The 12618-nt window shown below is 43.0% G+C and overlaps 1 protein-coding gene across 2 annotated transcripts in view; it reads right to left on the bottom strand.

The window, feature by feature from the left end:
* The window catches only part of DIXDC1 (DIX domain containing 1), a 1310681-nt gene that overhangs the window by 42790 nt on the left and 1255273 nt on the right, over positions 1 to 12618 (bottom strand). The gene's annotated exons all lie outside the window — the stretch shown is intronic.

Genomic DNA, 12618 nt, shown 5'->3' with positions numbered 1-12618 from the left:
TCAGGTCACCACTTTTGAAGGGTTGGCAGATCTTTTGGTGAGGGAACAAGCCCTTAATACTTTGCCTGAGGACATGAGGATCTTGTTAGCTGATAGACAGTGTGCTACTTCAGATGAGTTGGAAAATACAGGAGACCTATACCTAGCAAGCAGGGCATCCCTGCACAGGAAAGGGACTCCCAGTACTGCTCATGGGTCTAAAGGAACCCATGGTGGGCAGCAAAGACTGCCCCAAACAAATCTGCCAGTAGCAGGGGAAGCCACTAGTCCAGGTACATGTCCAGGACCTAGGGTTAAATGTTAAGAATGCAGCCAGTGGGGTCACAGATGTCCACGAAGGCAAGGTGGTGAACAAAAGGTGAGAGAGTCAGGAAGTGGGAAAGACAAAATGCTAATAGTAGGTTGTCTTGGGACAACAAGGGTACCAAACTACCATCCTGCAGATGTCCTGATAGGGAAGGATTTGGATTAGGCAGTACCATGTGCTTATGCAGTTACACACAATCAGGCTAGGAGACAAGCATGTGGGTCTGGTAGCCTGGGGAAGACCCAGACAGACTGCATACTTGCAGCCAGGATTGGTGAGGTGGTTACTTCAGGAAGGGAGCTACTCTGTAGCAGTGAAATTGAAGGTGAGCCACAAGTGCTTGTGGGTAGTGATGTCCCCTTGGAAAGAGGGACTGCAAAGGTAGAGGTGAGTAGTAAAAAGTATTGTCTTGTGTTTTTATGATTTATTATTAAATATTTTAAACATTTCAACTGTGGCTGTTTTGTGTAGAGATAATTTAAGCTCTAAGAGTACTCTGCATGTATATAGCAATGCTGTACCAAGTCACTCCAAATAAGTCTTGACTGTTAGGTCACACTTACCATTTGGATAATAATATTGCACATTAACAACTGGACACCTTTTTAAGGACCTTTGAGTAGCTGATAAATATTGCTGGGTGGTGGCAGCTGGTACTACCGTATAGTCTGAGTAAAAGGGGCACAGCTGGAGAACCTGTGCCAGCCTCCCCCAGGAGTGTCTGTGTGTATATAAATCTTATCTCAAAGTGTGTGTGCGTCAGCTACTTGGGCAGGAACATGAAGCACTGGCTGGACAGAGAGGGTGCTGGAGGTTTTAGCTTGCTCACTAGGCTGAGATCTGGACCCTATAGCTATGCCAGTGGGGAGTCTTATTGGGGACCTGGAGCGAAAGGGGAGAAACCAGCCCCAGACTCTGTGTGCCCTTAAGGGAAACTGTACTTTACTGTCTATTTACTATCCTTTCCCTATATGGATGCCCCTCACTGTTGTTAGTGGTGTGGATTGAGGCTCCTTGATTGCTGGGCCAGGGCACAGGGAGTCACATGGATAATGCTGGATTGAGGTCCCAAGGGCTGGATGTTCTTTTATCGGAGGCATTAGTAAAAAGGTACCTCTCAAAAAGGTTTTGCACAGTCTACCTATATGGCAGTTGGATATGGTGGCTAGCTGAACTTGTACGGTAGCTGCTGCTGCCTCCTCATTAAAAAGTTCTGCCAAGAAGTCTAAGATGGATGTAAAGGGATCAATATGACTGGTGGAAGCCCAACAAGAGAACCTCTTCCACTTGCTAGCATAAAGTTTCTTAGTTGTAGTCTTATGGTATGAAACTAGGATGTGTTTTACAGGAGGGGATATATCTGGTAGCCTGGCTAAGATTGGAAGTGGAGCAGCCAACCTGTCAATTTAAGGGTTTGGATCGAGGGATGGAGCTCTCCTGATGGATGCATTAGGAGGTCTGGTACTGGGTCCAGAATCCATGGCTCCACTTGTAGGTGGGGCCAAAGGAAGGGGAACCAAATTTTATGAGGCCAGTATGGAGTGATGAGTATCACTCTGCATCTCAACAAATTGGCTTTCTGGAGAACTTTGGGGATTAATGGGAATGGAGGAAAAGCATAAAGAAGACCCGGGGGCCAATCGTGTACAAGTGCATCCCTTGGTAACTCCCCCAGAGGAGGGATCAGGGCAAATTAGCTGCTGGATTTGGCACCATGATCATGCTCTGAGGGAGACCCCGGCTCCGAAGAACCAGGAGACTGACTCTGAACCAGGGCCATAGGCACTGAGGCTGACACAGGCGCCAAGCTGAACTGTGCCGATGCCCCAAGAGGTAGAATCAGATCAGACAGCTGTCCGACCCAACCCTCCTCCTCGGACCCGATGGGGAGCGAAGGCCCCTAGACTCCCCGCTCGAGGATGGTACCGAGGAAGTCGGAGCAGAGATCTGGACCAAAGATCCCGGATCAGGTCTCAGTTCCGAGGGTTCCACTACTATCAAATCCAAGCCATTCGGCTCCGAAGGAATCGTCATGGAGGTGGTGATGGTTGTCAAAGCCAACTCCAGTCTGGGAGGGTTCGACAGGATCTTGGCCAGTGCCAGTGTCCGTAGTTGTCTCTTAACCACCCGCTCCATGTCGTCATTGGAAAGGCTCCTGGAAGACTGAGAAGATGGAGCCGAGGATCTGGATGACTGCAGAATGGGTGAATGTAGTACTGGCAAGACCGGTTCCAATACAGGGGATCGGCCCCGACTCCATATCTCTATCTGTTCAGAAACAACCAGTGGAGACGAAGAGACAGATTTCTCGGGCCTGATGGCCTTCGGGTCCATGGTCGATTCTTTTGGCTGCTTCTTCGCCGAATCAGATGCTGGCACTGAGGAAGAAGCTCTTTTTGAAGATTTGACTGACATTGCTAATTTAGAGGAAGAACTCTGTTTTCCTTCAATAGCCTCAGAGAAAGGTAATTTAAGAAGACCCTGACAATTAACTTATTTTTCCATTCCTGTAAAACCAAAGCCATGGCAAATAGCACAGGATTCCTGTAGGTGGACAGCACCCAAACAATATATGCAGCTGGTGTATCTGTCTGTTAAAGACATTTTCTGTGTAAAAAGGTCACACTTTTTGAAGTCAGAAAGCTTTGGTTCTTTACCATCCTTAGACATACTAGTGTTTTTCCTAGTTTCAAACCCAAGTTATACCAAAAACGCAAGAAGGTCTTACATACAAGCAATATCAACTCACTCTAAGAAAGAAAAGTACAGTTATGTATACTTACCATAAATGTAGATGTTCGAGTGTATTCACTGTTGCAGTCATTACATTTGGGTAATCTGCTGGCAGGTTGTCCTCAGTCGGCCTGAATTCTAAAGTCTTGGGTCCTGCATCGGTTAATGTCTTCTCTTCCATGACGTCAGGTCGTCAGGGGTATAAAACATGCAGCCGATGCCATTTTCTTTAGTTTTTCTTGCCCTCGATGTCAGGTGCCCCCAAAAAGGTAGCAATATTATATTATATATATATATATACATATATATATATATATATATATATATATATATATATATATACACATGCATCAATATAAACTTTACCTTCATCTACAAGCAAATACACCACATAGGTTGCAGAAGATAGAGAAGGAAAGATAAACTGTAGAATGACAGGGGGATGGTGGGAGGGTAATCTGGACTGCAACAGTGAATACACTGGAACATCTACATTTATGGTAAGTGTACACAACTGTACTATGTTCTTCGTGTTTCACTGTTGCAGTCATTACATTTGGTCCCAAAGATATGGTTGGGAGGCTGGGGCTAAACAGCGTTAGGTGCGGCTATAAGGCCCTGCAGAACTGCAGTGGCAAAGCCTGCCCTGGACTTAGAGTAGAGAGGCAAATGGTAATGCTTTGTAAAGGTGTGAACAGAACTCCAAGTAGAAGCCTCTAGAATGTCTTTGGTTGGTACTCCTCTGAGAAAGGCTGCCGAAGTAGCTGCAGCTCTGGTGGAATGAGACCTAATGCCCTTGGGCACAGGTTTACCATGGTGTGAGTAGCAGAAACGGATGCAGTGGCTTATCCACTTTGAAACTGTTTGCTTTGAGATAGCCTTTCCTTCTGATTCTGCAGCATATGACACTAGTAATTGCTCAGTTTTTCTTAGAGCTTTTGTCCTGCTCAAGTAGAATCTTAGCTGTCTGTGTACGTCCAAGGAATGCAAAATTATCTCCCCTTTGTTCTGCAGACTTGAATAAAAAGTTGGCAGATGAATTGTTTGGTTAAGAGCCACAGTGGAAACCACCTTAGGCATAAAAGTAGGATTTGTCCTCAAAGACACCCTGTCTGGGTAAAATATGATAAAAGGCTCTACAGCCATGAGGGCCTGTAGCTCTGAAACCCTTCTTGCTGAAGTAATTGCTAGTAGCAGAGCTGTCTTCCAACACATAATTGAGGTTCCATGCAGGTAATGGTGATCTTCTAGGAGGCCTTAGGTTTTTGGCTCCTCTAAGATACTGCATTAGTAAGGGATGACAAAAGATTGGTGGCTCTGTATTGTAATGAGCTGAAATGGCAGAGGCATGGATTTTGATTGATGAGAAAGATAGGCCTTTGTCAAGCATCTCAGTTAAGTATTGTAATATCTGAGGAATATGTGGTTTTGCTGCACCAGTTCCTTGTGCTCGATTCCAAGCACAAAATCTCTTCCATTTGTCAGCATAAGATTTTCTAGTACTAGGCCTTCTGGCTTCCAAAATGACATCCATCACAGCTTTACTGAGAGGTGTCGTTGGTATGATTACATGATTAGCCATGTTGTCAGGCTCAGAGTCTGTAGTTGACTGTGCAGTATCTGATTGTTTTGCTGGGACAGTAGTTGTGGTCTTTGAGGCAAGGTCCAAGCTGGGTATTGAGACAAGTTCCTTAGGACTGGGAACCAGTATTGGCGGGGCCAGTCCGGGGCAATTAATATCATCTTTGGCTTCTCTTGTCTGACTTTTAGGAGGACCTTGGGTAGAAGAGGCAGAGGAGGAAAGGCGTAAACTGACAGGGTTTTCCAACTGAAAGATAGGGTGTCCACTTTCCATGCTTGTCTGTGATAAGTCCTTGTTCAGAATCTTTTCAGTTGATAATTTTGAGGAGAAGCAAATAGATCTATGTCTAGGCTCCCCCATTTCTCTGTTATGATGTTGAATACTTGTGGATTTAGTTTCCACTCGTGAGGATCCATAAGGTTTCTGCTTAAATCGTCTGCCAGAGTGTTCTGTTTTCCTAGCAGGAATTGAGCTTGAAGATTTATCTGGTAGGTCAAAGCTGTATCCCACAGTGCCATGGCTAATCTGCAAAGGGGGTATGAGTGTGTGCCCCCTTGCTTGTTTATGTACCACATGACTGTGGTGTTGTCTGTCTTTATCAGTAGTTGTCTTGGATGAAGTAAGTCCTTGAATGCTGTTAGGGCATTTTGAACAGGTAGCATCTCTTTTTGGTTGATATGTAGATGCATTTGATTTGGTGCCCATATGCCCTGAATGCAACTTCCTGCCATGTGGGCCCCCCAGGCATAATCTGATGCGTCTGTTGTTAAGGTTTGGCTGGCAGGGGGTAGAGTGAAGGGCCATCCCATGTTTTGGTGACAGGCCTTTGCCCACCATAGAAACTCCTGTTGCAGGCAGGAGATGAGAGGAATCATTGTTTCCAGACTGTGTGAATGCTGATTCCATAAACGTTTTAGGTACCATTGAAATTTCCTCATATGCAGTCTTGCATATGGAATTAGTAGGATGCAGGACGCCATGAAGCCCAGAGCCTGCAGAATTTGTCTTGCAGAAGACTGGGTTTTTGTTGCCATCAGTTTGAAGTAAGTAGTCAGTTGCCTTTGTTTGTCTGGCGTGAGGTAAGCCATCTGGGCAGTTGTATGCAAGCTTGCACCCAGGAATGTTATCTTTTGAGAGGGTACCAACTGTGATTTCTTTTCGTTTATTGTGTACCCTAGGCATGCTAGAAGCTTTTTCACAAACGCCAGGTGTCATAGAAGAGTGTCCTTGGTCTCTGCTTGAATGAGACAGTCGTCCAAGTAAGGATATATTTGAATACTTTTCTGTCTGCAAAATGCAATTACTGGTGCCAGGCACTTTGTAAAGACCCTGGGCGCAGTAGATAAGCCAAAGGGCAGTTCAGATAATTGGTAATGCATTAAGCCAGCCTTGAATCTGAGGTATCTTCTGCACGACTGACTTATTGGGACATGCAGGTATGTCTCTTTTAAGTCTAAGGTCACCAGCCAAGCATTCTTGCCCAGCATGGGCAGAAGCTGTTACAAAGTGAGCATTTTGAATTTTGGAATGTCAGGTATGTGTTCAAAATCAATAAATCCAGTATTGGCCGCCAGGCCTTGTCCTTTCTGGGTACCAAGAACAGTCTTAAGTAAAAACCTTGCTCTTTTTCCTGTTCTGGTACTATCTGAATGGCCCCCATATCCATGAGGGACGTAATCAACCTGTTTCTTTGCCTCTGTCCATTGTTTTTTTGGCATGTCTGGCCAACCATTTGTCATTGGCAGAGTGTGGAAATGGAATCTGTTTCCCTGTGATACGATGTTCAGTACCCACTTGTCCTGGGTTATTAACTGCCAATTTTGAGCAAAAAAAAAAAATCTAATTTTCCCCCTATGGGTGCAGCCAAAAGATAAGTGTTTGGTGTAGGCAGAGGGAAGTCATTGGGATTGCTTTCTGTAGGTTTGCACTTTATCTCCTCCAGATTTGGAGGTGGATTCGTCCCATTGCTTTGACCTGTATGAGTCTTGCGCCTGGTACCTGGAACCCTTAGGGCATCTGGATTTGCCCCTTTGAGCTCTGTCTGACACAGGAAAGGACCAATTTTTTGTAGGCCAGTGTCTACTGAATCTAGGTGGCTGCACTTGTAAGAAATCTTTAACAGTTTGCATAGACTTAGCTTTGTCTTCCATTTTCTTTAAAACCTCTTCTGCCTTAATACTAAATAGAGAATCATGCTGTAAAGGTACATCTAGCAATTTAGCTTTAACATGATCCGGCAAATTTTGTTCCTTTAACCAGGCATGCCTCCTAATCACAGATCCAGTAACTGCGGCCCTGCAGGAGGCCTCTAAAAAATCAAAACCACATTGCACAGTATGCTTTCCAACTTGTTCAGCTGCATACAATAATTCTTGCAATTCCTTATTTTCTGCACATTCTGAAATTAACATAATTTTCTGTTTCAGCAATCCCATTACATGTTGTTGGTACTTAAGCATATGAAATTGACAGTTTAAGGCCCTGACTGCCAAAGTTGCAGATGTATAAACCTTTTTTCCCCCACCTGTCCAGCGCCCTGGAGTCTCTGTCAGAGGGGGTAGGGTTTTTTGCTGTTGAGGCCTTAACTCCCTTAAGACCCTGTGCAACAGTTTCAGGATCAGCAGCAGGGTTACTAAATAAAAATTTATGAGAGTCAGGGACCCTGTAATACCACTCAGGCTTACTGGGAGCCGGAGGTGAAGAGTCAGGGGTCAGGCTTGACTCCGAAAAAACATCATCCACAATGTCTAACACAAGGGGAATGGCTAAAGGCTTGTGCTGAGGGAGAAGGAGGAAATCCCTGAGCCTCTTTTTTGATTCTGAGAAGTCTTGACTCTCCTAGTGAAAATGCTCCCTCAAAGTATGCAAGGTTTCTCCAAATGAATAGTCCTCAGGAGGAGATGCAGATGGAATAGACTCCTCAGCATCAGAATCCTCATAGGGAGGTAAAGATAATTCCTGATCAGAAGAGGAATCAGAATAAATAGAAACCTGATCTGAAGATTCATAATCAGTGTCTTGCCTAGGCCTCTTATCTGGAGGGGGATGGGTACCCCTGATCAAGGTAATAAGGTCTTCAGCCATTTTGATCATCTGTTTTTTAGGCACAGAGGCCTGTGTACCTGGCTCAGGCATCGTTTTTTACTTTTAGAAGGTGTCTTTGCCTTTGGTTTTGCAGCTTTAGTCGGTTTGATGTAAAAATGTTGAGGTCTGAATACACCCTCAGAAGCCGGTGTCTGCTCAGTGGCTCCAGACCCATCTGAGGGAGATACATCCGTTGGTCCAATACCTTGAGTATCTTGCTGCATGCCGGACTCCACATGGGTGTCGGTAGAGGCCTGCGACTCGGAGGTAGCGGGTATCAGGGGCTGCGAAAGTGCCTCACTGAGTACCGGCGAACCGGCGACTGGTTTAGGAGAAGCTTCGTCGTCGGTTTTGGATCTTGACTGCCTTTCTCTGTCCTTTTCTTTGCATTTTTTATGTATTCCAGTAGTCGGATTGCTATCCGACGACATCTCTGGGTAGTTAAATCTGTTTCCAAAATACTTAGATGCAAAAATATACCGACGCTTAATAGTACGTTGGTTAAATCTAGCACAAAACCGACAACCAGGCACGTTGTGATCAGGGCCTAGGCAAGGAATACAGTATAAATGGAAATCCTTAAGAGGTATTTGCTTCCCACAAGTAATACAATTATTAACTTTTTCTGACATCGATAAAAAGCAAGAAAAAAGTTTCCCCCCCTGGGTACTTAGCTTTAGTGAAGACTTCGGTTCTGAAACTCAAACTCGAATATTTCAGTAGTTGGCCGACCGGCACTTGCGAAATGCTTCTGCTTCGGGCACCGCCTGGCAAGAAAGACTAAAGAAAATGGCGTCGGCTGCATGTTTTATACCCCTGACAACCTGACGTCATGGAAGAGAAGACAGCAACTGACGCAGGACCCAAGACTTTGGAATTCAGGCCGACTGAGGGCAACCTGCCAGCAGATTGCTCAAATGTAATGACTGCAACAGTGAAACACGAAGAACATCTAAATCTTTTTTTTTTTTTTTTTTTTTAACAAACAGCACAAATACAGAAAGGGGACCAGCGGAGAAGTCTCTAATTTAAACCACAATCTCCTCTGGTAAGAGGAGAAGTCTCTAACTTAAACGACAACTCCAAGAGAAAAGGAAAAGCCATCTAATTGAAACGGGCTGATTCAAGGAGTCCTCTAACTTAAACTCCTTGTTAGATTAAGACAAGAAAAACAACAACAAAATCTCCACAAACTCTGAAGTAAAGGAGAGTTTGGGCACGGGATAGGGTAAGAGAAAGGCCTAATGAAAGACGATGGCCAGCAACACACAAAAACACAGCAAATCTGACAAAAGTCTGATAGAATTCACACTAACACTACTTATTCTGTCAAACAGTAAAAACAATAACTTTGATAAAAAAAACAACAAAATTTCTACTTAGCCTGGAGCCTGGTAGGAAGCAACCCAATCTTGTTTAACGGCAAACGAGATCTGGGTAATACTGCCTAAGCATGATGGGATAGGGCATAGCCTCGAGCCAGTAGAAGCTCTTGAGCTTTGGTAAAGGCCAAGTTGGAACAAACCCAACCAGTAAGAATAAAGGTGAGATAGGACAACATAACATCTTGTTGTTAGATTAAGTAAAAGGCCTCAATCCAGCCTTTCCCCTATGCAAACATAAGAAAAATCACATCAATTTTACTTATACCATGCTCTGTATACTTTCACAACCCATCTCACACTTCAACAACCTAAGATCACAGCCTGTTAAACATTCTTTTGTCTAGGCTTTCTTCTCCTTTGACACTGCAGTGCCTACATTTCTTAAAACTAAACAAGAAAGAAAAAAGGGGGAAAAGTGCACCTCTTTACTTTAGTACCCCTATAATACACACAAACAACTGAAAATGCTTTACTATATAACATGCAGTGTATGTCATGTTTTATAAAAATACCATTAAGAACATTGTTTTACTTACAGTTGTCTCTTACTTCCTCCTCTTAGTGTTCTTTCCAAACATTAATGACTTGAAGTAGGACATATGTTTTGAAGTCTTCTATGACTTTAACACAGTCAAAACAATCCAGTATTTCCAGGTTTTCTTGTTCCCCCATATCTGACAAATGTGATGTTTTGTAATCTCACATTCTATTCCTTAATTTCAGAGCTGCTGGTTTTCTTCCTGTCGATCTCCATCTCCTAACTCCAGTTCATGCTTCGTTTCCAATGTACTGCTAGTTGTTCTAGTCAAATCCTGTGCACTTCTCTGTCTCTCAAACATTTCCTTTGGAACACTGGAAAAGTTTCACTGGCATGTGAGCTTTATTATCAGAAGAATTAGAAGCAGAGTCCCCTTCTGTTTGATCACTTTTTGCTGGACAAAATTTTGAATTCCTCCTTAGCATGTTTTGCATTAAAAATGACTGACCCTCCAAGAAAAAATAAATATTCTGAAGATAGCTGGATATAGCAGTTGAATCACACCTACCTCCTGACATTCCTGATTGCTGGAATAAATTTACTCCTCCTCTGCCTGCTGTAAATTGAGTAATCATTTTCCACAAACACTGTCTCATCTTTTAGTACTTTGTCCTTCTGCTACAGGTTTGTCAGAATCAAATCTTTCTGCTGGTAGGATTACATCTTTATTATTAGAAGTCTTGACTGCCTTCTCATGGCTAGGTTAGAGCATACATCCAATGAGCCCTTTCAATTATCCACTGTTGTGAAATACCAGTCCAGTTGCTTATTTGTGTTTTCATAAAATTAATGCAGTCTGTTCCTTCAGTTTCTCTGGCAGTGCAGAAAGTCTGTTTTTTTTCCTTACATGACCTGTCTTCTAATTTTGCCACTTTTTTAAACATTTCTTTGTGAGCAATCTCTTACTCAGTCAACCTTTTCTTCATTTTGACCTCTGATTTTTATAGTTTCATCAGCTCATTTTTGTATCTGTTTAAATGTTCTTCCATTTTTCCAGCCTTTTGTTATTTGAGTGGCTATACTTTGTCAGAGTTTAATTTGTTTTGTCTGATCACATCTGATTTAGTATTTCCTCTAGATTACTGGAAGTCACACATTCCACCAAAGCTGGAGCTTGAACTGCTTTTTTGCTGAACAGCTGCAGGATTCTTCCCAGCCAGTGTTTTCTGCTAACCTTTTGTGGTTGATTTGCTTTCAGGTTCTCTAAATTTCTTCTTTGCTGCATCCAGGCAGTGCACTTACGAGCCAGTAACTGAAATGTATCCAAAAAGACAAATTCACTGGCTATCTTTTCTGAGTTTGTTTTCACACTTGAAAAGTTGAAATTAAGCTGTTACTCAATGTGCAGCCATCTTGGTAGTCCCCATTTGGCCCCTAGTTTAGGGCAAACACTGCAACTGAGATAATCAGAAACTAAAGAAATGTTTGGGAATACGTGGACAGGGAGAGACATATGAGAAAAGATATGGGGTGGAGGATCTCAGCAATTCAAGTAATTCTATTGCCCAAAATACTATACATGCCATAGGTACTCCTATCTAAGCCTGCAGACTTGCTCTTATAATTAGAATGAAGAGGCTGATGCTGGACTTGTGGAGGGCAAACTAGAGACCTAGTTGCTCTCCCAAAGGAGAAGGGGTCTGGGTATTCTGGATGTATTTAATTACTGCAGGACATCCCAAATAAGAAGGTATTGCATTTAGAATGTTGCAGGTTACAATTCTTATTGAATGAAGGTGATATGCAGCACATTAGGAGCAAAAGTTGCATTTGTTTGGGGAAATTTTACCTAAAATGGTAGCAATACAGTAAGCTTTGCTGTGGTTATTGAGAGTATTTGGCCTGGAATCTTAAGTAGAGACAAAAAAAATAAAAAAAAATAGAGCTCCAGTTGCAGTGGGTCAAGAGCCAGGGTAAGCTGCTGTCATATCTGTAACAGTTAAGAGCTGGAGGACATGAATCTCACGGGGACTGGTGTAAAGTAACTAGGTTTTCAAGCAAGGTACCACTTGGTATATAGTGTAATGGTAAGATAGCTAAGACAGGGCACTTCCAATAGACTGGGACGAACTGCAGAGTCTAAAATTCCAGAGGAGATCCAGTTTGGAAAGATTAGAAAGCTGAAAGAGTTAAGAGTGCGGAGGTTTTGGGGGGCTGTCTGATCTCCCACAAACTATGCAAGATAGTATATACAGCTCCATAGTAAGCCACCAATCTAAGAAATTCAGTACATTTGGCTGGAGTTGTTTGTATAAATACCTCTGTATGCCATTTTTCTGAGGATTGCATAATTGTTGGTGATGTGACTTAAAGAAGACAGGTTCATGGGAGTATAGAATTTGAACTGCCATCCACTATTGCATTTTAGGAAAAACTGACTGACCCTGTTGGGGAAGCTCTGGCAGACTGTGGTAAACATAACAATGGTGGGGTCCTGGCCTGGGGACATTCAGGGTCCACTACAGAAACATGGATGGCCCTGGTCAGGGTGTATGATGCCATTTCCTCAGGCCACTGGAGGGCATACCAACCTTTTGCAGCTCACAATGGAAAGAGGTGTAAGTAATGGCACCTAGCCTTGATAGCTGTTAAGATTATGGTTCCCTATGGTTAGCTCTGGCACCCCTAAATCGACAAATAGGCTCAAAACTGGTGTAAGGTGGATGCTGACAGGCAGAGAGCAGGAAAAAAGCATACAGAAAAAAGATACTCTAAATATATTTGCAGTTACTTTTCCTCCACTACCATATATTCTCACTACAAAATTTAAACTGAATGCAGAACTCATTAAAATCAAATGAAATGATAAATAAGATGAGTAGTTGAGTCAGTGGAGACTGGCTGTTTGTATCACAAATTCTTAACGTAAATTTATTAGAACTGCCTGCAAACAATGATAAAAGTAAAGGTACCTACAATGGACACTCCATTGTTCTCCTGACGTTCATTAGACATTCTTTTATGTTCTGAAAAAACAACTCTGTATTAA

This window comes from Protopterus annectens, chromosome 8.part0, assembly GCF_019279795.1.
Source record: "Protopterus annectens isolate FY-2018-M chromosome 8.part0, PAN1.0, whole genome shotgun sequence".
NCBI lineage: Eukaryota > Metazoa > Chordata > Ceratodontiformes > Protopteridae > Protopterus > Protopterus annectens.
This window is presented reverse-complemented; position numbering and strand designations above follow the sequence as displayed.